The sequence below is a fragment of the Macrobrachium rosenbergii genome, chromosome 41 (genome assembly GCF_040412425.1).
Source record: "Macrobrachium rosenbergii isolate ZJJX-2024 chromosome 41, ASM4041242v1, whole genome shotgun sequence".
In the NCBI taxonomy this organism is placed as follows: Eukaryota; Metazoa; Arthropoda; class Malacostraca; order Decapoda; family Palaemonidae; genus Macrobrachium; species Macrobrachium rosenbergii.
The window spans coordinates 51,575,843-51,598,984 of record NC_089781.1 but is presented as its reverse complement, the minus strand read 5'-3'; the positions used below and the strand labels follow the sequence as shown (position 1 = coordinate 51,598,984).

Sequence of the window (23,142 nt, the reverse complement as noted above, 5' to 3'; positions counted from 1 at the left end):
GCTCCTTTTCTCTGAGAGCTAGCTCACTTGTCTTGAGAGCTTGCTCACTTTCCTTGAGGGCTCATTCATGCCATCTTCTCCGTTCTTCTCTTGCATCTTCCACCTGCCTCTGTTCTTCTTCATACCTCCTCTGTCTAGCTTCATAATTCTGTCGTTCCAGTCTTTCTTCCTTCTCTTGCTTGACCAAGTCATCCAGCTGTTCCTTGACCCACTTGGTGAGTTCTGGTCCCTTTAGACCTGCCTCCTTCCCCAGATCCATGAAGGCTCTGTAATTGTCTGTTGCCATGGTTCTGGTGGGTAGGGTGTCTAACTGGGTTGACTGGACATACTTGGGAAGTGAGGAAGTGTCCCTCAGATTTGGGTGAAACTTTAGTGGTGTGGCACCTTTTCAATAAGGTGGCGCTGTGGTGGAGTGTGCCGTGTGAAGGTCACACTGATGGAGGAATCCTGAAGGAAAGATGATCCTTATGGGCGGATACACTTGTAAAGGGAAGTGATCCTGAAGGAGCAAAGGTCCTTATGGGTGGATACACTGTCGTTGGCACTCTGTATCTCAGGTAAAGGTGTAAGAGCCTGACGCCGTCTCTTCCAAACATGTGTGTGTGCGTGTGTTCGTCATCCATTGGAGTGGACAAGACAACAAGAGCATCTCGTTTTCTTTCTCTAAAGGAACACAATTTCAACCATACAATATTTCCGTCAGTTTCTCCCTAACCATTGTTGTCTTGATGTATGTACAATCACCACTACTTGCATTGCCATGCAAGCATTCTAATCATGTACTCATAATGTTCCAATGAATCTTCTGTATCAAACTGTGTGTATGTTTCTTTTTGTGAAGACCCCAAACGTCTTGCCATTTCACATATATTATGCTACTGCATTGTATTTATTAATCTGTCTTGAATCTCATGCAATTGGCCATGTGTAGAATTTCCTGGCCTTTCCATTGATATATGTTTCATCACTGTCTGTTAATCGTGTCTCTCAATATTGCCATCTGTTTGTCTGCCGACAAACACAGATGCCTGAACCTGTACCTCTGTTTTTACCTGTCTGTGTGTAGATGCTACCTTACTGCTCGCACACGTCAATAACATTTTCAAAGATTCTGTACATTTATCTCAGTAAGGAACTACCAATAAACCAGTAAACACCCAGCCAGTATGTCACTCAATACCCAGTCCTTAAACTGGTGACCCCGGAGTGACCCGAAGGACCCGGCCCACCCAAGATGATGACCCACGCGCCGACAGACCCTTCACCGCCTCGCTGCTTCCCGCCATTCCCGAGTTCTCAGTAGAAGTCCGACCCTCCGAGATGACCCACCCCACCACCGGTGCCCTGGATGCCTCCTCCAGGAAACCTGAAGCTGCCCCCCGCACTTGCACTGGATGAGCTGACCAACGAAGGACCAGCCAACGTCATCCTTCAGCCTGCTGCCGCCCCTCTCGAGCTGGCCACCAAGGATCAGCCGCCGTCACCCTTCAGCCCTCGAGCCAGCCACCGAAGGATCATCCGACGTCACCCTTCAACTCTCTCCCGTCCTCCTCGAGCTCCTGCCGGCCAGCACCGCCCTTCAGCCTCCTACCCACCCCTAGCCCAAGCCTCTCGAGACAACTACAATTGTCGGCAAGACAATTTCTGCATCGATGCCTCACTTGGGTGAGGAGTATTGTAAGAGCCCGACGCCTTCTCTTCCAAACACAACTGCACCGCACCCTCCGCCTGAGCGGTCGTCTCCGCAGCCAAGCCGATTAATTAGACGTTACCCACGTCTTGGGGGAGAGTATTTGTAAGAGCCTGACACCGTCTCTTCCAAACACGTGTGTGTGCGTGTGATCGTCGTCCATCGGAGTGGACAAGACAACAAGAGCATCTTGTTTTCTTTCTCTAAAGGAAAGCAATTTCAACCATACAGTATTTCCGTCTGTTTCTCCCTAACCACAGGTCTCTAAAGGCATCCCTCGTGGCTCGTTGCTCCTCCGAGAATTGGAATTACCAGCTGCCCTGGGTCCTCCTCGGATTAAGAACCGCCCCCAGAGCCAACGATGACCCCTCCTCAGCAGAAAAAGTCTACAGAGAGACCCTGGTAGTCCAGGGGGAACTTGTTGCAGAGGACAGGGACGACATAGCTACACAGAGGGTCCGTGACAGGGTTGGGAAGGCCGCCCTCTGCCAGAGGACATTCACCAACAGGACGTCCCCCTTCATGCCTCCCGGGCTGTCTTCCGCCACCCACGTCTTTGTCAGGGATGATGCCGTGCACCCATCCTTAAGAAGACCCTACAGAGGACCTTTCCTTGTACTGGAAAGGAACAAAAGGGCATTCCAGGTAGCCGTCCATGGGCGGGAAGACTAGATATCTGTAGACCGCCTCAAGCCCACATTCCTGGAAGAGGACGTAGGAGGCGGTTCCCAAAGCTTCCCGCAGGGTGTAGCAACCCCTCGGACAGCCCCATGCGCAGGAAAATGGTGTGGATGTCCCCAGAAAACTCAGAAAACAGGCAGGAAGGCGCCCCAACACACTGCTCCAGAGGGCACCTGGGAAGGCGACCACCCCTCCAGTTGACATCAAGAAAGTGGGGCCCCCTCCGTTGCCCCAGCAGATACCTACTTTGATCAGACGTTACCTACATCTTTGGGGGGGGGAAGTATTGCAAAGTCCCCGCTCAACGCGTTCTCTGTAGTGAACATCCCGTTTTCTGCAGTGCCTTCACATTCGACCTGGGATCGACCAAACACATATTATTACCATAATTGTAAATTGCATATTTTATTGTTTTTTCAAATGATCATGCTTTATGTACATGTAACAGAGTTTTTACAATATGTATCAGACATTATTGATCACTATGCTTTCTGTATGGACCTGTCCTGTTTTGCAGAGAATTAGTTTGACCTCAGGTCGCCTGTAAATCTTTGTGCCTGCGGTCTCTGCGAAATACGCAGACGTCCACATCCCACTTTATAAGCAGCTCGCTTCATCAATAAAGTAGCAGTACTTGTCTTCGTGCTCATTATTTCACACCTCTCTCACAGATTTGTCCCGTACGAGAATAAGATGAGTGATTTCACATTGTTACGTGCATTGTTTGAGTCACATACACCACTTTGAGAGAAAGAATACATGTCCTGATCAGTTACATCATGTTTTGTAAGACTGCATTCAAAACGTTTAACTGGGAGTGACGTCACCTTCCTTCTAGAAATTTCTCTTTTGATATCTCATAACCAAAATGCCTTAATGACGTCATGTAATTGTTTCATGTGCTACTGGAATTCTGAAAACTGTTTCATTCTTATTCTTGAGACCGACCTACCTGGTTCACTCTCTCATTCCCTCTCTCTCTCTCTTTCTTCAAAAGAGAGAAGTTATTAATTAACGTAGAATATTGTGGTCACTGGTGTTAGTCTTAGCTTTTTTGAGAGCTGAGGGTAGGAAAAGTGTAACGGCACCTTATTAAAACGTAAAGTAACATGAATTTTACTTATTAATACCATGGTAGAATAAGTTAGGGAAATTTTGCCTTAGTGGAAATTATTATTGTGGAATTGTGTGTGTTCTTGTGTTTGCACTCTTCATATTTTCACATTTTTTTTATGTTTGTGATGTAACATTTATTTAAGTAGCGTTTTAAATATTTCTTGGTAATTTAACATTGCATACTTGATTTAATTTTCATTTATTAAGATTTTCTTTTCAAATCTTAAGTGATTCCTGATAGTTTAAATTTTGCTTGATTAATTTAAATTCCTGATAAAGTTTTGTGAATTAGTTTTGTTTCATAATTTAATTCAAGAATTAATTAAATTTTGTGTTATTTTCAAGTAATAGTAAATTTTTCAGATTGTGAATTCCAATAAAAATTTTGATTTTAAAAATAAATTTTTGTATTTAATATTTTTAGAAAAACAGTATTTCATTTATTGATCACCAGTGAATAGGATTAATTGTGTGTGCATAGGACAAAGTGATAAACATGTTTTGTTCTTTTAGTTTTGCTAAAGTGAATTAAGACCAGGGAAACAGTTAAAGTTGTGTGATGGAGTGATGCCCTTTTATCCTAGTACATTTCTTGTTTAATAGTGGATACCTCACACTATTCTTGATCAACTTAGTCTGATTTTTTCATGTGATTAATGAGCTTTTTAAGGGGTCACTGTTACCTTTAGAGTACTCAGTCATAATTCCTATTGTTATGAGAGTTCAGGTATCTGGGTGAAGTGAGGTAAATTTTTGAATTTTGAGATTAGTTGTGTAACAACAGGTACTTGGTATGCATCGTGACAATATATATATATATATATATATATATATATATATATATATATATATATATATATATATATATATATATATATATATATATTAGCGCGAGGTGGACCATGGAAACGTATTCATCTCAACATAATTCTTTATTTCCAACGTTTCGTAATAAAAAGCTTTATTACATCATCAGGGAATCTGTTAAATAATGAATAAAATTACTTTAAAAATTGCTCTTAAAATCAATAAAATCCATAAAATACTTCACAGTTAGAATACAAGATAAAAAAAAACGAAAAAACAAAACAGACATAAAAGCAAAATAAAGACCGCTAACCAACCTTATACCAAGAAGGCAGAAGAGAGAATGCATAAAAAAGTTAACTCAGGTACAGCTGAGTGGAGGAGGTCTGGGTATTTAACTGGGGAACTAGTTGTTTAATAAATAGTGATTCCAGGATAGGCAGTTCACATGCATTAGTTGTTTGGCCTATGATACAGAAATCGTTTCTATCAATATATGTTTTACAAATTTTCGAATGGTTTCTTATGCTTGAATGCTCGGGATTGGAGAGCCTACAGCCAGTCCGAAAACTTAATCCCCGATGAGAGTCGATTCTGACCCTCAGCAACCTCCTCGTGGATCCGACATATGTCCCAGAGTTACACTTAGGGCAAGTATACTTATATATCACGTTAGAGGTCAAAAGAGGGTTTAATCGATCTTTGTATCTGAAAAAGGAACCAATCGTTAGTGGATTTTTAGGAATTAATTTTAGATTAATGGCACCATAATGTTTATGAACAATTTGTGCGAACCTTTGTCGAAAAGAATCATGTAAAAATGGAAATTTGGCATAAAAAGCTAATTTTGGTACTGTACAAGGTTTGGCGATATTCATGAATTGTTTGTTAAGGAACATGCGGAGCTTTTTAAAAAACAAGTTCTGTGGGAAGCAATTATTCATAAAACATTCAGAAAGGAAACCAATTTCTTGATGGAAGGATTGCCAGTTCGATGTAATAAAAAAAGTCCTGTGGAGGAGAGTAAAAAAAGTTCAGTTTAAAGTCATAAAAACAAGAACTATAGTAATTGGATCCTAAACCAGTAAAAGTCTTCTTTCTAAAAGCAGAAGTATTAAAAAATCCATTATCCCTAGTAACAAGAACGTCTAGGAAAGGCAACTGATTATTCACCTCTTTTTCTACAGTAAACTTAATGTTATTATGTTTAGTATTAACATATGCTAAAAACGAGTCAATACCTTTTGCGATGTAGGAATTGCTTCACAACATGAGTGGATCGTCCTTCATACATCATCTGTGGACAGGAAGCATCAATGATTGCTTCATTTCAAGGACATCAATGGAGAGCGGACCGCCCCTTGGATCAGCCCCTGGGAAGGCTTTTTCAGAGTTCTTACTATGATGAAAGCTCGAGAGTGACTGACTTCTTGTTTTCAAAACAGCTCCTTTTCTCTCTCCACGGGTCTATCCTCCATGGCCGACCGGATGCCTTCTAGCTATTTATATCCCTGGTACGGCCTGGGAAATACAAAGAATTCGCCCAGCAGAGACAGCAACGCAAGGATTTCGAGAAAGACAGGAAGCAGGTGCTCTCCCCTGAGACATGGGGAACAAACAGAATGGAACCTTGCACCCTGAAACATCCCTTCCACAGGTTATAATGATTTGTTCCTTTAAAATGTGAATCCTTCAGTTTGTAAGTGGGCAGAATGCCCGACATTTGTTACAATATAATGCACACACACACACACACACACACACACACACACACACACATATATATATATATATATATATATATATATATATATATATATATATATATATATATATATATATATATATATATATATATATATATATATATATATATATATATATATATATATATATATATATATATATATATATATATATATATATATATATATATATATATGTTATGCTTTTCTGATTTGTTACCTTTTGTGTGATGATTAGTTCTTTTTGTTATGTTTCTTTACCACCTTCTGTTATATTTTTATTCGTTGCCCATGTAAAGAAGTTTATTATTTCCTTAGTTGCTTTATCGTTTCTGGCTTTGTTATTGTAGTAGCATTCGAGTCTCAGGATTCTTTAGAAAGACACAGTGCAGCTTTCTTATTTCATTAACACTTAGCAAAATATACAGTAATTATTTACAAGTTAAGTGAATCGACGTATGAGTCAAAGTATGAGTTAAAGTGTGAGCCTTGTTTCTTGATCCTGGTTACCTACCCACATCTGGTGAGGCCTATGACCTCACTCTTCTAAGACTCCTCTCTGCTTCTATCTCAGCTGTTCCCTGCTTCTCTGCTTCTCTTCCTTCCCTTTTGAAGGATTTTTAAAATGGAATGCCCTTCCTAAAATAGGTGGGCAACAGCTTCTGTCCAGCCCCTTGGTAGACGTCTAATTGGTTGAAGACTTATCTAAGGACTTCCTCTGGGTGTAATTAGATGAATTAACCCCTCCTTAGTAGGTGGGACTAATTATGTCACCGGAAATCTAAGATTTCCGGCTAGAGTTGCAAGGTAAGCTTCACAGGTGAGGCGTTTATGGCATTTTTTAACGATTGCGCTGTTGATTAACCTTTGCCAATGCCGCGCCAATGTTTGGCTACATAGTCACAACACTTCTGCTTCGATCGTCATTCCTTCAACAATTTCAGTAGATTATACTCGCGCCCTGTTTATATAACATTTCCTGTTTTGCTATTCACTTTCTCTCTCTCTCTCTCTCTGTCCATTTTATTCCAATCTCTTTCTAAGTCTCGTTTCTCTCTCTCTCTCTCTCTCTCTCTCTCTCTCTCTCTCTCTCTTTACTATTCATCAATCTATCTCTGGTTCTCTTATCAGTTCTTTTTCTTTCTGTTATATTTACATTATTCATATATCACTAAATCATTACATCACTCGGTCACCTACCAAACACTGTCTTCAGTGTTTAATTAAACATAAGAAAATGGATACAAATAAAATGGATTCAAAACATACTGCAGTACAATAAAAATTGTTTCTCCAACTGTTGAGTAAAAGATATAAGTTCCATCTAAACATTTAAAAAAAATAATTATATTAAAACATCAAATATTATTAAACCATCAAATACTAAAGGAATACATGGACAATAAACATATAAACATTAAACATATCAAATCATATGTTTATGTAACAATTAATGTTATCATCAAATTTTACTTATTTTCATTATTAAGTTCTTTCAATATCCCTTGTATTTTTCTGAAAATAAGATTTCTCACTATTATGATAACAAAACAACAGTAATCAGTATTACCATCAGATTTACAAATGGTAAAATTGGGGAGATAGCTTCTTTATAGTAGAAATATTCGTCAACATAGTTCAGATTTTCAAGCTTCTTTAATTCTAACTGAGACAACTTAAATTCATTTATTTTATATGAGTAATTCTTATATGGCACATGTTTGCTGAAGTTATATGTTGTGAAAAGATGAGGTTCATAATATAATTGGTTTGCTGTCACTAACTGACATGATGTCGTAAAAGATTTAACATTTTTAAACCTTATTTCTGTGCTAATGTTGTGACATTTCATTTTAGCTACAACAGTATTTATTGAAAATGCAAAGATTTCTTGATCAATTATAAATGCTTCAAATGTTTTCTCATTATTTGTGGTACATACATCTTTTTCTTGGTTTAACACAATTTCTTGAATACAGGGATAAGCATTAGTACTCTTATAAAGGTTATCAAAATTACATATACAGTATATTCTTGTTCTTTTAACAGAATACATTCATTAAATTGTTTCTCTGTGAAGAATGACAATAGTAGAACGTGTTCTTCTAATGCAAAATGATTGATTGTTCCCTTTTGAATGATTGCTTGATTGTTAATTAACATAGGAAATGGATACACAGTGATTAATGTGTTTGTGATCCTAGTATTGAAAGGTACAATCAAAATAATTTTATCATAAAACATTTTGGCACTTATTAAATTATAGTGCATGAATACATCTTCTACAATTGGTTGAAAGTGTTTTTCCATGATGCAAACCCTAATAATTTCTTCAAATTCTTTAGGAGTGATTAGTGTTGGGCTCAGAATACCTTTATAAGCAAGCAAAATGGCATTTAATGTTTTTATGTTCCTGTAACATCACTTCGCTTTCTAGAGCAAATGTATTTAAAAACTGTTTGTTTTCCAACTTATTCAGTTCATGTGTTATATTTTTATTTACCCTATTTACAAAATTTTTCAGTTTTTCTATTTGTTCTTCATTTTGATTTTGTCTATTCTTTCTTTTTCATGTTCTACATTTTCTTCTGTATATATATATAGGTTTCACTACACATTATATTTATGATATTTTCAGTCTAACACCAATATACATATACATAGGCTTACATACATATTTAACTCTGTCTGTTTCGTAGATTATATCTTTTGTTTACAACATTCTCTACAGCATTTTCATGTCTTATGCTATCTATAACTTCAGTGGATCATGGATCTGTTTTTACTACTTTTATATGATTCCAGTGTACTACTTTTTCCTTTAGAACACTTTCATTAATTACTCTATTTGTTTAATTTTAATACTTCTACAACTCTATATGGTCCAGTGAACTTGGGAGATACCTTTACATTTGGCCCCTCTAGAACATGATTTTGTAAATAAATTTGAGTACCAACTTTAATGCCTGGTTTAATGGTACCTTTATTATAATATTTGGCATGAGTGTTATGAACCTCTTTTAATTTTTCCCTTGTTTTCATGATTGTCTCTTAAGTACTTCTGTTCTTCCATGCAACATAGTCATCATAGTTATAAGTATGTCTGGGTGGTGTTGCATCATCTAATAATGTGTCAGGCATTCCTTTCTTATAACCATATAGCAAATAATGTGGGGATTCTCCTGTTGTCTCATTTACAGTATTATTCAATATGAACTGTACGTCTTCTATTGCTAAGTCCCAATCTTCTGTCCGTGGGCTCACTAAAGCTTTCAGGATATCCTTTATTTTACGATTACTGTAGTTCGTTCTACTGCTCCATTAGAACTCGGTTTATAAGCGGTTATTTGTCACTTTTTTATTTCATAAAATTCACATCATTTCTTTAAAAGATCACTACTTAATTCAGCAGCATTATCAGACAGAAGAACTTGTGGACATGAATGTCTTGTGATAATTCTAGATTTAAGAGTTTCTGCTTTTCTGGCTGCATCTCTGTTTCTTACTGGTACGATTTCTACATATCTAGTTAGATAGTCTAAGAAGATTAATATTTGCCTATTTCCTCTAATAGTCCTTGGAAATGGACCTAAAAAGTCCATGGTTACTACTGGAAATGGATTTAATTCTGATGGATATTTTTCAAGTGGAGCTTTAAGGTTTACGTTACCTTTATGTTGATTACAAACCATACAGTTTTGTACAAAGTTTTTGGCATCTTCACTACAATGTGGCCAAAAATAATTTCTGGTTATGATTCTGCTTGTCTTTTTAATTCCTGGATGTGCTGCTAACTTATATGAGTGTGTTTGTTCTAAAACTTCTCAGATTAGCGTTTTTGGGATGTATAGACGAGAACAACCATTCTTCTCTGTTGGCTTTTTATACAACAATCCATTTATTAATTGAAAATCAATTTTTTTCATCTAGTATTAACTGTCCTACTATTTGTCTGATTACTGCATCATTTTCTTGTTGTATTTTTACTCTTTCTAGATCTAAATCTACTACTTGACAACTAAAAAAAAGGTATTAGTGGTAATACATTTTTCTGTTTCTTCTTGCGATCTGGAAAATGCATCTGCCAAGGTGTTAAATTTCCCTGGGATATATCTGAATTCTGGGGCAAATTCTAATACACTAATGAACCATCTATTGAACTTCACGTTGTTTGGTAAAGGCTATTTTTTTAAATAAGTTACAAATGGGTTTGTGATAAGTAAGCACATTAACCTTATGACCTAAAAGTATGTGTCTAAATTTCTTTAGACCTCAATATAAAGCTAAACAACCTCTTTCTGTGGTATTATACTTTCTTTCTGCTGGATTTAAAACTCTACTAGCATAACATACTGCCCTCATTCTAGTTTTGGCCTTTTGTAACAATACAGCTCCTAGCCCTGTACTTGAGGCATCACAAGCTAAGTAAAAGTCTGGAAAAATCTGGGTATACTAAAACAGGGTTCCTGGTCATTTTGCTCTTTAGTGCTTGAAAGGTTGTTTCTTGTTCATACTTCCATTCATAATTAATATCCTTCTTGGTTAATTCTGTCAAAGGTTTGGCTATAGTCGCAAAATCCTTTATAAAAGGTCTATAATTACCTACCATACCTAGGAAACCTTTTAATGCTTTCAAATTAGTGGGAGCTTGGTAATCAGTTATTGCCTTTATTTTACCTGCCTGCATGCGCAGTCCATCTTCACTAATTACATGACCCAAGTATTCTAAGGATTTCATCAGGAATTGACATTTCTTTCATTTTATTTTTAGTCCTGCAATTCTTAATCCCTCTAGGGCCATTTCTAATGTTCTGAGGTGATTTTCTAAGTCTTTGCTAAAAATTATTACATTGTCCAAGTATATGTGCAACATTTTCTATATCTCATAAAATTTGTAACATTAATCTGACAAATGTTAATGGGACTGATGTTAGTCCAAATGGCATTACTTCAAACTGTAAATGTTCTTTATGTGTGCTGAAGGCTGTGAATTGTTTCGATTCTTCATCTAGAGGTACTTGGCAATATCCACTAAGCAAATCTAAGGATGAAAATATTTTGGCCCCACCTAATTGAGCTAACATATCTTGGATTACTGGCATCGGCATTCTATCTGGAATTGTGTTGGAATTGAACTTCCTGTAATCTATTACAAGTCTCCAACTACCATCTTTCTTTGGAATAAGTAACAATGGGGAATTATATGGAGATTTAGAAGGAATTCCTACTCCATCTCTTTTCATTTCCTCTATCAAGTTGTCAACTATGGGTCTCTGGCTTATTGGTAATCTGTAATTAGGAATAAAAAATGGCTTGGCTCCATCACCTAACAAAATTCTATGTTGTAGAACATTTGTTCTTTCTAGTTTATCTCCTTCTATAGCTATTACATTTCTGTACTTCTCTAACACCTGAATTAACTTGTGTCTATTTTCTGGAAAACCTGTTTTATTTACTTCTGGATTTATTTGAGAGTTTTGGCCATTTATACAGAAAAATGCTTTTTCTTCTACTGTTAGTAAAGGATTGTTAATAGGAATTCCTATGCAAAAGACAATATCTGCGTATGGTGTTAGTCTGTTATCTGAATAGTTTTGGACATAAACTTTGCAGTTATCACTATTCATGTGGACAAGTGAATTATCCCTTCTGACAATATCTGGCCATTCTTCATTCAATAATTAAGAACATCCTTATCTTTTACATTCTCTTTTGATCTCAAATATATTTTGTTAAACATTTTAGATACAAAGGTACTGCTCTGTTGAGTACAAATTGTACTTTATTATCATCAGCTGTGCTAACACAACATATTTTTTCTTCTTCTATGTCTGAAAAATAGCAAAGTTCTGCATCTCCAGTGGTTTCTTCTGTTATACTATTTATATCTGATTTATTTATTTTATCTAAGAGGAATACTTCATTTAATATTTTCCCTTCACTTTCACAACTTATTAATACATTGCTGCAATTATAGGTATAGGCGCCTTGATTTTCGTTAGATTCAGTCTTTTGGTCATCACAATTATTTATATCTGAGTAATTATTCATACTTGAGTATATATCATCTGTATGTTCACATCTCAACAATTCTGAAATAGTGGGAATTTTTCTTTGTTATCTGTTTCTATTTTATCTTGCTTGTTTTGGTTACTTATCTGCTTTTCCTGTATGTCTGTCTCGCTTGTCGAAACTGTCTCAGACAAATTGATCAGATTTGGGTGAAACTTTTCTTCGTCAAGCGTAAGACATACACTCTTCTGATTATCCTGCTTCAGGCTAATCTTTCCTTCACTACTATCAAATAATTCCACATCTCCTCATTAAATTAAATGAGAACAATACTTGTGTGGGAAAAAATCCTTCTTCTAAAACTAGAAAACTTTCAATAAATTTATGTGACAGACTTTTAATGTTTCCCTGCTATTCCTTTTATTACTCTATTTTGACCCTGAATCTTAGTTTCTGCAATGCCTAAATATCTTGTTAAAGTGATTTTATCAATTATATTTACAGTACTACCTGAATCAATGAGTACTGTACAAGTCTTTCAATTTATTGGAATTTTTACAATAGGCAGATCCTTTCTATTTATTCCTTTTTCTTTCATGGAAAATATTACTTCTTTGCTATGTAAATAGGAAAATGCGGATGAACCTTCATTTCCCATTGCAACTTTTTCTCCTTTTTCTTTTTCATCGCCTTGAAGGGAATTACTTTCTTTTTTCTGTAAAGGGGTTAATTGTCACTGACTGGATGATTTATTTATATTTGGGCGACTGTTACTTATCTCTATAACCTCTATGTTGGCTTCCTTATTATTGAACCAACAGTTTTGAGTTAAATGTCCGATCTTTTTGGAAACTGCACAGATTCTAGGCTTTCTGCATTCATTAGTGGAAAGATTGGTATACTCGCACTTTTCACATGTTATTTTGGTCTAGCTCCTTGAGCTGAATTATTCTCTGGGTTTGAATCATTTGTTTTTGAATATTGACCATTATGATATCTTATGTGTGGATCGAGGAATGGTCCATTTCTCGATTCATTCTGTCTTCCTTTCTGGTTTGGACTCCTCTTTTTCCTAGTACTTTGTGCATATTTCCTTTGAAAGAAAATTTGTCCATTCCCTACTTGTCTGGAATTATCATTATACTTGTTATTTCTTTTATATGAATCATGGGTATTTCTGCCTTTCCTTTCATTTTGTGTTTCTGTTACCCCTACAAATTCCTTAGAAAAATCTATCTCTTTCTTCTGGATTTCTTTCCTCATTGATATTAAAGCTGTAAGGCTATCATCACTTTTAGCATCAATTTGAACTTTCTTGAAAGCTTTCTTTTCCTTTTCTCCAAGAGCGTTGTATATCGTTCCAAATGACAAGTAATTTAAAACATATCTCAAACTGACTAAATCATTTTCTTCATCACCAAAAGCATTCTTGTCTCCTATGGTGATGTTTGTTTTTCTTAAGTCTTCAGTTACTTTGTGTGTTGATTCTTCAACATCTGTGTGAAGATTTGCTATGGATTCTCCATCATAATGCTGGGTAAGGAATTTATTAATATTATATAATGCATCACTCTGACTTACTGGTTCCCAGATTGATAAACAAATTCTTTTAAATTCAGTATATGTCGTTATATTGTTGAATCTAACTGAATTCAAAGTTCTATTTGCATCACCACTTTCTGAACTAATGAGAAGCAAGGTATTCATTAATTTATGCTCTTTCATCTGTTATTCTCCCTGTAGATATACGACTGTCTGTGTCTGCTAGCCACTGGTCCACAGAATATGATTCTAACCTATTTTTGTCAGAATTTGAACTTTCAACTCCACAGAATCGTGTGGCTTGCATAATGATCGCTGCTTGCGCCATTGTTCTAAATTGAAATATGTTAATATTGTTATTATTATTATTATTATTATTGCTACTTGTGTTAGTACTTCTTGAGTTAATGATATTCATGAACTTGGCACTGAAATTCAACTTTGTCTAACTGTTGTTGGTCTGAATTGGTAATGTCTATTTCTAATTGCATTCTTCAATGCGTCAAACGACTCCTGCATTACAACTATATTCTATAAATCCTAAGAAAATTTACACACAAATGCACAACAGTATTCAAAAATACATCATCAAAAGCATGTTATGTTATAAAAAATTCCTATCTATCAAACATCAAAAAAAAATCACAAGTTAAAAAAAAATTTTTAGAGAACCATAAAAGTTTTATATATTTTATGAGAGAGAATTATAAACTTTCTGAGAGAGATAATTTCATGAAATTTTTCATACACTCAGTGAGAGAGAGGACTTAAAAAACATACACTCACTGAGAGAGAGAATTAAAAATAACTTTCCAGTCACGACTTACTTAGTTCAGTTGTGTTGCTTGTTATCACTTTTCCTTTCTGCGATCAACACAAAGGTGTTGTTTTCGATCATTGTAGATGTGTCATATCCTGCTGGTCTGGAATAAAATCGTCTTTTTCCTGCTTTGCCAACCTTCAGGGATTTCGTCTGCTTCTTAGAATTCACAGTAATGTTTATTTTTAACGGGAATGTACGTACATGTGAAATGCACACATCCGTTTTTAAGAGATTGTAAAATCTATTTGGGTGTGTTTCGAAAGTCACCAAAACACACGCTACTGCTGTTGCTGCTTCATTGGATGCTTCCGTTGTATTCTCGTGTTCACTCGTTGTTTGCGTTGTTTCTCGGTGTTCAATAATGTTTCTTAGTTGTGGGTTTTCTAAGCAGTAATGTTTATAAATATTATTTCACTTAGAATGTTTCAACTGTTGACATTTGCCGTCATTATGATTCACTTCATTCTGTTTTAGTCATTGACATTTGTAGCGGGATGCTTGTCAATTTGTTATGATTCACTTCGTCACCTGTTTTTAAATTCTTGCGTGTGTTGCTAACTGTTCGTTCGTTGACACTGCACTTTTACGTCTTCTTCGATCCCACTGCTGCCACCATTTATGTTATGCTTTTCTGATTTGTGGCCTTTTTATGTGATGATTAGTTATTTTGCTATGTTTCTTTACCACCTTCTGTTATGTTTTTATTCATTGCCCATGTAAAGAAGTTTATTATTTCTTTTAGTTGCTTTATCGTTCCTGGTTTTGTTATTGTAGTAGTGTTGAGTCTCAGGAGGTTTTAGAAAGACAGTGCAGCTTTCTTACTTCATTAACACTTAGTAAAATATACAGTAATTATTTACAAGTTAAGTGAATCGACATATGAGTCAAAGTGTGAGTTAAAGTGTGAGCCTTGCTTTCTTGAACCTGGTTACCAACCCACATCTGGTGAGGCCTACGACCTCACTCTTCTAAGACTCCTTCTCTCTGCTTCTATCTCAGCTGTTCTCTGCTTCTCTTCCTTCCCTTTTGAAGGATTTTAAAAATGGAATGCCCCTCCTAAAACAGGCGGGCAACAGCTTCTGTCCAGCCCCTTGGTAGAAGTCTAATTTGTTGAAGACTTATCTAAGGACTTCCTCTAGGTGTAATTAGACGAATTAACCCCTCCTTATGTCACCGGAAATCTAAGATTTCCGGCTAGAGTTGCAAGGCAAGCTTCACAGGTGAGGTGTTTATGGCATTTTTTAACAATTGCGCTGTTGATTAATCTTGGTCAATGCCACGCCAATGTTTGGCTATGTAGTCACGACACTTCTGCTTTGATCATCATTCCTTCAATGATTTCAGTTGATTATACTCACGCCCTGTTTATATAACATATCCTGCTTTGGTATTCTCTCTCTATCTCTCTCTCTCTCTCTCTTTCTCTGTTCTTTATATATATATATATATATATATATATATATATATATATATATATATATATATATATTATATTTATATATATATATATATATATATATACATTTATATATATATATATATATTATATATATATAAATATAACAATAGTATTATATATATATATATATATATATATATATTTATATATATATATATATATATATATATTGATATATATATATATATGAATATTATATATATATATATACCGTAAATATATATTTTCACGTATTTGCATTTGTCCCTCTTAGCCAGCCAGATAATATATCGAATTTCTGAACAAAAGCGATTCTCAGTTAACTTGTAGGCTATATTTATTGGCGGGAAAGAAGGTTAGCGCCCTGTTTTGAACCCATGTAGAGGAAACCCCCACATCACCTGACCTTGGATAGGACAATAGCACCCCCTTTGCCCCCCAATCACATGTTCAGTAGTCGATGCCTGTCTGTTAGTGCATAGGTCCGAATCCAGGCTGTAGGTAGACTAGGAGCTTGACCTTTAAGTACCTAACCATAAGACCTATTTTCCTACACCCTTTTTGCTGGCTGTGTGACTAATTTGCAGGATGACTGACCTCTGCCGACGGAAGCAAGCACAGCCAGAGAAGTGTCTCTCCTGTCATAAACAACACCACTCAGAACCCAGCCAGCGACAGGTAAAGTCTTCAACCCTTTTTTTCTCCTGGAGAGGCTAAGAAGCATCGGACAGCAAGTCCTGCATGTTGAGCGTGAACATCCACAGGCCTGAAGGTATGTCAGAAGCAATTAGTCCTCTAGTCAGTCCTGTTTCTCTCAGTGAATTTCTCTCTTTTTATTTTTTTTCCAAATTTTCACTTTTCATTCTCCTAACCAAATCCTTTTGTTAAGAATCTATCAACAAATTAGCCCAAAATTCGCCCCATGACTTGCCCTAAATTAATTTAATTCAATTCAGTGATAAGCAGTAGGTTACTCCCTCCATAGTGTTACCATGGGCTAATTAAATTTAATCAATCTACTCCTCCATGGTGCATTGTTTAGTTTAGTGTGAGAGAAACTCCTTTGTGTGGAATGCTAATCCTGGATTTTCTTCCAGGGTCCTCGCTACTACTCTGCTCAGTTGACCCAGCCTTGTGAGCTCAAATCATCTTAAAAGTACTGACATTTCCAATAAACGCAAGAATTCCCTGGTCACTAATCTGATCCCCCTTTTCGTTGCACACAAGAGAGCCTGATCATTCAAGACGAATTTACCTTGTCATATGCAGAGATTTTCTACTTATGGTCAATTTGCATTTTTTCCATTATTTGTGTTTACTTGCTCTATCATCAGCCTTGCAGATTACCTTCTTGATTGCTTCTTCTGTAAATAAATTCAATTTAACATAACTTGATACTCATTTCCCATGGCGACCTTCCAATCCCTGATTAACTAATGGTAACATCAAGGTGAGTTATCCATTTTTTCCCTTTATTTTGTTACAGGTTGGTCTTCTCTGTTGGTCCATTAAGGCAGTAACTAAATAAAGACCCCCTTGCATTCCTCCAAGGAGACCCAATCTGTAAATATATATATATATATATATATATATATATATATATATATATATATATATATATATATATATATATATATATATATATATATATATATATATATATATATATATATATATATATTTATATATATATATATATATATATATATATATATATATATAATCTGTATATATATATACATATATACAGTATATATATATATATTAAATTTCTGACTCACCACAGGACCGAACCGGTCTTTCGAGTGGGAGTCCAGGGCATTAGCAGTTCAGACACAAAGGTCATAAAAGAAGTTGGAACCTAAGTACCACATACGTGATGGGTCGTGGAGTTGGGTAAAATTCACAGGTATGTTAGGCCTTAGTCGCCTGCCCAGGAAAAATCTCATGTATGTAGTACTTAGGTTCCAACTCCTTTTAAGACCTTCATGTCTGAACTGCAAATGCCCTGGACTCTGACTTGATAGACTGGGGTTCTGTCCACGATGAGTCAGAAATTTATTTCTGTGAAATCCATTTCCATATTTCCATGTGATCATTTCCATATATATATATATAAATTATATATATATATATATATATATATATATATATATATATATATATATATATATATATTATATAATATATATATATATAATATATATAATATATACACATATACATATATATCTTTCTGTATATATATATATATTTATATATATATATATATATATATATATATCTATCTTTATGTATATTATGCATATATATATATATATATATATATATATATATATATATATATATATATATACAGGTAATCCTGGTTAATGGAGCACTCAGTTAACAGAGATCCTGTTTTACGGCGCCAGTTTAGCGACTAAAATTGACGATTTTCTGTGCCAAAAATTGCCAATTACAGCTTATTGGAGACGATAATTGGGTATTGGTGCCAATACTTACCAAACAGAGGCGCTGATAATCGAAAGTCGGCACTTTTTGGCGCCGATAAGCCCTGAAAATCGCTGATTTTCGGTTAGCGCCAACTTTCAGTTATCATCACACCCTCAGAATGGAACCCCACTGATAACCAGGGACTGCCTGTATATATATATATATATATATATATATATATATATATATATATATATATATATATATATATATATATATATATATATATATATATTATATATATTTTTTTTCTTTTTTAATGATTTTTCCTAGGGAAATGCTTACCATGAGCCAGTTATAAGCTAGATGAATGATTTCGTTACTTACCTCTATCTTTGTATAAAATCTGACCGCTGTTGATTCAGGAAATCGTAAAAAACCAGGAAAAAGGGGGAATTTATCTGAGCTGAGGGCTCTGCTCACAAGGTATTTGTAAGTAAACATGTTAGGATAAGTTTAAAATTATGTGTATTTACATGAAATGAAATATCAGAAGATGAAATGGACTAATTAGGCATGCAAGGCCTGAGAGGTTAATTATAACTGGGAAAAATTGAAAGTATATCCATCGGTGTGATGATGCTGACACAAGGCACAGTCAAGGGGGATTTCCACGGCTAACAAACCCTCTGTAAAGGGAGAGATTCACGAATTAAAAGCCAGTAAGGATGCAGTGAAATATACGTAGGACAAGGCGAGCGCAGAGGGTGCCACGAAGCCTGGAACACACAATTTTATGTAATTATTTAAACAGGTATTTACGTAACACTGACCTAACAAGGCAAGGTTAATATGGAAATACTGGTACTTAGAAATATAAAAAAAGGGAGTTTAGTACGAGAATTGAAACAGTGTGATTGACTGGATGAACTTTTGCAACAGATCACTTTACCTTGTAGAAGAGGCGGCTTCAGCGAGGGAAATGGCGATGGTGGAAGGGGCTAAGGGCTTCACCAGTAAGAAGACTAAAGGTCCCTACAAGATAGGACCACATGGTAGGGCGTGGCTCCCTGAAGGAGATGTGTCTCGCTCGCGTCCAGCAGTGTGTCTCTCTCATGTCCAGCATTTTGTCTCTCTCTTGTTCCTTTTGGTGGGACCCTTATATGACTTCGGTCAGGGGTCAGGAGGTTACCCGCAGGTAGATTGGGGTTGGTGTCATCTATGAATCAGTCCTGCGTGTGCATGGCAACTGTCCTTTTCTCTTAATCTCCATCCCCAGGGCTTTAGGCTTCTCACAACCTTGTGTCTGTGTAAACAAAAGTTTCCCGCAGTCATATGTTCGAGAAGAGAAAGTTGAAAGGCGATTAAAAGATTAAGGGAGGGGCCTATATTCCTTTCGCCCTTCCTTGTCAGGCAGTGCCCAAAATGCACTGTTGTATTTTCCAGCTTTAATTGAAGCATTTGATGGCTGGGATTCTTGGGAAAATATATATTTCCCAAGAATGCTTATATATATAAGCTTAATGCTTATATATATATATATATATATATATATATATATATATATATATATATATATATATATATATATATATATATATAAATTTCTGACTCACGTCAGGATCAAGAACCCAGGTCTTCAGGTGGAAAGCAAGGGCGCTATCCACTAGCCATACAAGTCTAAAAGAAGTTGGAACCTGAGAGCAACTGCACCCAAGGAATTACCTGGGCAAGCTAACTGCTTGCATACCAGCGAGTTTTCCCCAACTTCCCGACTCAGCAATGACCCAATAGACAGCATTTCATTCGAATTATCCCTTCTGAGTGAATAAGACTTGTATGGCCTAGTGGATAGCGCCCTTGCTTTCCACCTGAGAGACCTGGGTTCGATCCTGACGTGAGTCAGAAATTTATTTCTGTTCCACACGTGATTGTGTGTTGATGATTTATATATATATATATATATATATATATATATATTTATAATATTATATATATAAATATATATTGCTAATGTCGTGAGTTCTTAAGCTTTCAAATAGTTCTAGCCATTTGATGAATGAACTTATTCTATAATTCCCTTTGGTTATATATATATAGATATATAGAACTATATATATATATATATATATATATATATATATATATATATATATATATATATATATATATATATATATATATATATATATATATATATATATATATATATATATATAAATATATATATATATATATATATATATATATATATATATATATATATATATATATATATATATATATATATACACATACATATATCATTGTACTCCACAATGAAAACGAAGGAGAAACCAGAGGAAAAGGAAATAGAGTTCTTAATTTGTCCCAACAGTTTCGCCTTCCATCAGGCCTCTTCCGGGGAACTTTATTGACTAATCAGTTTAAGAAAAACATATACCGTACATATGTTTACATTTGACTTCAAGACTTACATAAAACAAAACAACTTCAAATGGTTAACGGTGCTTACAACTGTTACAGGATGATATAAAATATAAATTGTCTAGTACATAGTTCGTCCAGCATAAAAGGTTAACAGTCTAATGAGACTAAACAGGTAATTTAGTGAATACCTAAGTCAATATATTACAAAATTTGTACTGGTTTTTCATGATATGTAGAAATAGTGGGTCTGTCTTGAATAAGCTATACTGCCATTGAAGTTATTGTTTTCACTATATTGAATACATGCCGTTTCTATAAGATCTCTTTCTATAAAATTATTGTTTCTGAAGAAGATTCTTGCTTGAGACAACTGAATTGGATAAAAGCATTCTCTAGCATGTTTACTAATGGCACTGTTTCTTTGATCAGTAGCGATACTATTATCGTGTGCAATTCGTTTCTCAACAGTTTTTGCTGATTGTCCAATATAAAATTTACTGCAACCTCAATAAACAAGTAAGACAGTCAGATACTGTATAAGATCTATGTTTTTTAATGCTCTTCATCTAGTCAGCCCTGAATTCTTTGATGACGAGATAGATTATATATATGGATTAGGTCTTAAGAACAATTTTACTTTACATGATATAGATGAGTGTTTCTCGCTAGCCAAAAAATCTTTTTATTCCATTAGGGGAAACAGGAATTTTAATAGCAATATACTGTGTTTGCCATACATGCCAGCCTTCGATCATATTATCCACCCACTTAAATTATTAAATGTGACTGTTGTGTTTTCCTATCGCAATACCATTGGCAGAACTTTAATAAGAAACAGCCCTATATACGACAACGGGGTAGTACACAAAATTCCTTGTGGTTGCAATAAATTTTATATTGGACAATCAGCAAAAACTGTTGAGAAACGAATTGCACAACCTAAGTATAGTATCGCTACTGATCAAAGAAACAGTGCCATTAGTAAACACGCTAGAAATGCTTTTATCCAATTCAGTTGTCTCAAGCAAGAATCTTCTTCAGAAACAATAATTTTATAGAAAGAGATCTAATAGAAACGGCATGTATTCACTATAGTGAAAACAATAACTTCAATGGCAGTATAGGCTTATTCAAGACAGACCCACTATTTCTACATATCATGAAAAACCAGTACAAATTATGTAATATATTGACTTAGGTATTCACTTAATTACCTGTTTAGCCTCATTAGACTGTTAACCTTTTATGCTGGACGAACTATGTACTAGACAATTTATATTTTATATTATCCTGTAACAGCTGTAAGCATCGTTAACCATTTGCAATTGTTTATGTTTAATGTAAGTCTTGAAGTCAAATGTAAACATATGTCCGGTATGTTTTTCTTAAACTGATTAGTCAATAAAGTTCCCCGGAAGAGGCCTGATGGAAGGCGAAACTGTTGGGACAAATTAAGAACTCTATTTCCTTTTTCCTCTGGTTTCTCCTTCGTTTTCATTGTGGAGTATATTGTGATATTTTATCTTCGTGATTGAGAAGAATACAGCTAAATATATATATGCATATATTTCCCAGGTAGAACGAATTGGGTATTAAACAACATTTGTAGCTTAATTTTTGTATATAAATCATACACACAGACATATGTATGTATGTATGTATGTATGTATGTATGTATGTATGTATGTATGTATGTATGTATGTATGTATGTATGTATGTATGTATGTATGTATGTATGTATGTATTAGATAGATAGATAGATAGATAGATATGTATTGTCACAACTTAAGCTTTCCACTTGAACCATTCTTTAATTCCAAGTGATGAGGACATCACTTCATGTAGCGTAAAGTAGATTTACAAGGTGCATTAACAAATCAAAACTTAAATTAAACATAAGTTTTACTTATTTCAGCTAACTTAAGAATATTTCAACAATAATTACAAATAACCACTTAATAACTGTAATGAACAAAAGAATCGTAAGCCACCGGATAATGAACTCAAAGACATAGTTGTAAATTTTGTAATGAGTTTGGAAGTTAACATTTCCAAGGATTCCACAAGGGAAAAACAGGAGGAAATTTCATACACTATGTACAGTACAAAAAGCAACCAACAGATGGGGCTAACAGCATACAAATGATAGGTGGGTTATTACAGTTACTACATAATTATAAGTTATTATAGTATTACAACATAATGATATGGGGGTTATCATAATATATATATATATATATATATATATATATATATATACATACATATATATATATATATATATATATATATATATATATATATATATATATATATATATATATATATATATATATATATATATATATATATATATATATATATATATATATATATATATATATATATTGTCACGAATAATATCAAGTACCTGGTTATTAC

General features: G+C 34.7%; 1 protein-coding gene and 1 long non-coding RNA gene across 4 annotated transcripts in view; one reads left to right on the top strand and one right to left on the bottom strand.

The window, feature by feature from the left end:
• The window catches only part of LOC136826861 (Y+L amino acid transporter 2-like), a 334,102-nt gene that overhangs the window by 47,484 nt on the left and 263,476 nt on the right, over positions 1-23,142 (top strand). The window contains exon 1 of one of the 3 annotated variants that reach the window (XM_067084357.1): positions 16,480-16,626. The exons of the other annotated variants lie outside the window; for them this stretch is intronic. The gene's annotated coding sequence lies outside the window, so the exon portion shown is untranslated. Of the gene's footprint in view, positions 1-16,479; positions 16,627-23,142 lie in introns of those variants that run through there. 3 annotated transcript variants of the gene reach the window in all.
• Positions 4,405-5,750, bottom strand: LOC136826486 (uncharacterized). The gene is made up of 2 exons (XR_010849629.1): positions 5,536-5,750; positions 4,405-5,002 (listed from the first exon to the last, which is right to left on the bottom strand). It is a non-coding gene; the product is annotated as an uncharacterized lncRNA (long non-coding RNA).